Below are 4,969 nucleotides of genomic sequence, written 5' to 3'. Positions count from 1 at the left end.
CTGAAAGAGAAGAAACAGCGAACGTGAGTCACTCTGATCAATCAAACGCTTCATAAACATTCATTTTGAATCTGATGTAAAGCTCTTTACTCGTTGCGGTCAGGGTTTAAGAAGAAAAGACATGGATCATTTTGAGCAGGGGTGTCAAATCCAAACTTGCTAAGGGCCACACTGAGTGTTGTGAGTAAAGTCAGGGGCCATACATACACATATTTAAAAATTATTTATTTATTGGAGAATGTATTAACAACTGTATAACATCTCTTACACTTCATTAAACCACATTTATCAAAATAGTAAGGGTTTACATTTACAGTTTTTCTTGATTGCTTTGACCTGGTTAAAGAAACTAGGTTCCACTTCATTTTCACTCTCCAAGCAGAGCAGAAGACCGGTCTTGCAAATGTGTAAACTCTTTCTCATTGGGTTGACACATTTTCCCCACCATTTTTCAAAACAGTTACCACGGATGTCATTCAAGCAGTCCAAACTCCATTCTTTTAGCTATTGTAACCAAACAGAAACCATCTATTCCTAACCATTAGGCACTACCAAGATCAGTATAAATTCACTGAAGCACCGGTTTGACACTCCTTCACACAAATCTTCAATTAACAATCAGTCTGCAAACATTAAAAATGGTGGAAGGTTAGAACAATAATGTTTTATTTTTTATCTCAAGACTGCCCATCGTGGGTGGAGATGGAATCAATTGGCATTAAGTCTGGTCTACCTTTAAACTTGTATTTATATTCAGCAGAATTTAAAGATCTAAAAAAAAAATGTTTCCAATCCCATAGTTATAAATATGATTTCCGTATGGTTTGACATAAAAAAATATTTAAGTGCCAGCTATCCCTTATCTTATTTCAGTCCAATTTGGGGCAATAAAAAATTTAAACCAGGTGCGTTAGATGCAGGATTCAAGATATGGGCAGAGAAAGGAATTAGAAAGATAGCAGACTTGTATGTTAACAATATTCTAATGTCATTCGAGGAAATTGTGAGTAAATATAATATTCCTGCAAAACATTTCTTTAAATATTTACAAATACGAGATTTTATCTTTAAATTACAAAATAATTCTCTAGATATGCCATCATTCTCTATTTTGGAAAACGTAATAACTAAAGACTGTTTTAGTGGAGGTTTAATTTCGGCATTATACAAGATGCTGGTGTCAGCATCAAAGGAATCTTCAAATTGTAAATTGGAAGCTTGGAGATTAGATCTTGAGGAGGATATTTCTACAGAGGACCGGATGAAGATGTGCGAGGAAGCTCAATCACTAACAATGAACGCTCGTCTAAAACTGTTACAATATAAATGGTTGATGAGGATTTATATAACTCCAGTTTTATTGCATAAATATAATGAAAATATTCCAGATACTTGCTTGAGATGTAGGGACCAAAAAGGAACGTTGTATCACTGTATATGGGAATGTAAAGGAATACAGAACTTTTGGAAATGTATGAAAGAAATTATAGAAAATATTCTTGAGGTTTCTATACCAATGTCTCCTTTAATTTTTTTAGTTCATTTATATCCCAAGGAGATCAAGTTAAAAAAGATGGAGCAAATGTTTTTGAATATATGTATTCTACAAACGAAACGGCTTATTTCTTTAAATTGGAAAAGTATATGTGCACCAACTATAGGTTGTTGGCTGAAAGAGATGGTGACAAATATGAAAATGGAAAAAAATAACTTGTATGATAAGAAATAGATATATTATTTTTGATAGAGTTTGGGGACCTTTTACACTGTTTTTAAAAGGTGGTGGATTTAGAAATGTTTTACTAGAAGATTAGTAATAGAGGTGATGTTGTATTTTGATGTAAAATACTGAGAAGCCTTTTGTTTTGTTTTTGGTTTGTTTGTTCATTTGTTGGTTTGTTGGTTTGTGTTGGAATTGACACATGGAAATGTGTATGTACATGTTACTTAAAATATAATAAAAAGGAATTGGAAAAAAAAATGGTGGAAGGTCTGTGTTGTTCTGTGCCAGCATGGATGGAGGAGGTCAATAGTGGCTATGTCCTATACTCCCAATAGATTTGACTGTATATTTGTTTACATGTGTTTTCTCTAATATTTACAGTATTTTATTACTTTTGACTGTTTTTACAGTATTTCAGTTTTCAGTCACAGTTTGAAAATTGTCATGAATTCAAAATATATTTAATCAAAGCATTTCTTATTCCGGATCCAATTCTTTGCAAAAAGGCAAATTTGACTGCCCAAATAGAAAGACAACAAATGGCGTTGGCAATAAGCTACAATGACAAGCAATGGTGGTGCACTGAGTTATGTATTTTGTTGTCCATTGTGTAATGATTAATTGAAAGAGCTCATATACTTGTTTGCAAGTTGTGTTGTTTGAAGGTAAAACAAGCTTTTGTTTAATATTTTAAATGTTTTGACACGATTTGTGCCTTTTGCAAGCAAAATGTGTCATTTTGACCATGAGTGCCGCAGTTTAGGCCTCTGTGTTAACTGTTTTGAAAATGTGGAGTTTCAGTTGACAACTGCATCCAAGCAATTGAGAAAAACTGTAATTTGTGTCACATCAGGTTTTATCGGTAACACTTTATAATAACTACACACTATAAATCATTTATTAAGCATTAGCATTTAGTGAATTCATTTTTTGTTAAGCATTAACTCTACATTAATAAACGTTAGTAAGCAGTTTATAACTGTAGCTACAAATGCTGTATACTTGACTTATTAGCACCTCTATAATGTGTTTAATAATTGTATTTTCATACTTGGTTAATGATTTATATTTCATTACTAAATTAAGTATCGCATTATTTACAAACCATTTGTATTTAGGAGTTGTTGAGGGTTTTTAGGATAATTTAAAATGAGTTAGTAAATGATTAATAAAATATTAAAATCAACATTTATATATTTTATTATTCAGGCATATAGTAATAGTTAACTAAAATGTTAATATATGATTTATTAACATATCTTCACGCAGTTTTGTGACCTAATTTAAAGTGAGGACTATTTTGCTTTATCGAGTGTCATTTCTCAGAATTACCACTAGAGTACAGTGGACCATTGCAGAGCGGCTCAAAGTCAGCTACATGAATACTCCAGCAAAGCCAACACTCTCTCCAGCTGGCTTTAACATGTTTAAATAGACATTAGATGATATCTGAAGACAAGAAAACAAGACTTTTCTGAAGTTCTGGCTCAAACTTTTCCAATCACCACGAGACCCGTTTGATCTTTGTGTATTGTTTGGCTCTGCTCATTCCCTCAGAGCGTCCATCTTTCTGCTAAGTTCACTACTATTGAAGTTCATGTTCAACTACCTATGACATCATGTCTGGTTGCTCGGGGCAACCAGACAGTCGGGACGTGACTCTTTTTACCCTCTGTCTCTTTTTGTCCCGTCAGATGTCCGCTCTTCTATGGGCCTGCATGTTAAAACTACTCTTAAGCAGAACTATCTGTAGTGCGCCACGTGAGAGAGTATAAAAATGACAGTCTGAGCTAGAGTAAAGTACTTTTTACCTAAGTGGAGGTGTTTAGAAGGATAAATCTGTTTTTTTTTTCTCCATGTGGCCGCACATATGTGGGAGATTCTTTGCATTAAGCCTCCAGAATAAAAGCGGGAACAAACCGCAGTGGGTTTTCTTAACATTTTGATGACAGGTGGCGTTTCAGCAAGAGACAGACTGACTTAATCTCATATATGCTGGAGCTGGACATTTATTGGGGCTGTTGTTTAAAGGGATAGTTCACCCAAAAATGTCCTGTTAGATTTCAGATGACTTGAAGGTGAGTAAATTAACAATATTTTTTCTTTTTTTTTTTTTTGGATAAACTCACCCTTTAACCATGCCATATTATACATTATACAGTACTAATAGGATTTAAGAAGCTCCACATTAATTCGGGCTGTTATTTAAAGGGGTTGTTCACCCCAAAATTTCCTGTTATGTTTTTAGATGACTTGAAGGTGAGTAAATTAATAGGAAATGTTAATTTTTTGGATGAACTAACCCTTTAACAATGCCATATTATACACTATACAGCGGTAATAGGATTTAAGGAGCTCCACATTACTTTGGGCTGCCATTTGAAGGGGTAGTTCACCCCAAAATTGAAATGTCCTATTTAAGGGGGGGGGAGGGGTGAACTACACTGTAAAAAGTCATTCTGTGGCCTTGTATATTTCATTAAATGTAATACGTACACTTTATTTAATAAAATTAATTTCCTGTTTTTAGGCCATTTTTTTGCTTTGAAATGACTTAAAAATGTATGTAATAAAATCTAATAAATGTTATTATAAGAATTTTACTATTATTTTTTGAATAATGTAAAGAAGAGAAAATATTGATTAAATCCAACTTGATTAAAATGAGCATTTTCAAATTCACAATCAGTTTCTGTTACACCGATCAATAATTAAACTAATAATTTTGGTTACAATTTACTAATTATTTTAAGTACTGATCTCAGGTACTTATTTTAAATAACTAATTTTAAATAAGCCAATTTAATTAATTGATACTTAATCTATAATTGTTGAATTAAATAATAATATTGCTTGTAATCTGTTACCTCAATTTTATTAAGTAGATATAGTGTATCATTTTTTACAGTGTATCCCTTTAACCATGCCATATTATTCATTATACAGTAATAATAGGATTTAAGGAGCTCCACATTAATTCAGGCTGTCATTTAAAGGGGTAGTTCACCCCAAAATTTCCTGTTAAGTTTTTAGATGACTTGAAGGTGAGTAAATTAATAGGAAATGTTCATTTTTTGGGGGTGAACTAACCCTTTAACCATGCCTTATTATACATGATACAGTACTAATAGGACTTAAGGAGCTTGAAATTAATTCGGGCTGTCATTTAAAGGGGTTGTTTACCCCAAAATTTCCTGTAAGTTTTCAGATGACTTGAAGGTGAGTAAATTAATAGGAAATTTTCAT

The 4,969-nt window shown here is 32.6% G+C and overlaps 1 protein-coding gene across 50 annotated transcripts in view; it reads right to left on the bottom strand.

Moving 5' to 3' along the window:
- Positions 1 to 4,969, bottom strand: part of nfixa (nuclear factor I/Xa) — a 253,724-nt gene that overhangs the window by 6,801 nt on the left and 241,954 nt on the right. The gene's annotated exons all lie outside the window — the stretch shown is intronic.

The sequence above is a fragment of the Danio rerio genome, chromosome 1, assembly GCF_052040795.2.
Source record: "Danio rerio strain M-AB ecotype USA chromosome 1, GRCz13ab, whole genome shotgun sequence".
Taxonomy (NCBI): domain Eukaryota; kingdom Metazoa; phylum Chordata; class Actinopteri; order Cypriniformes; family Danionidae; genus Danio; species Danio rerio.
The sequence above is the reverse complement of the archived record's forward strand: the minus strand, read 5'-3'. Positions and strand labels throughout refer to the sequence as shown.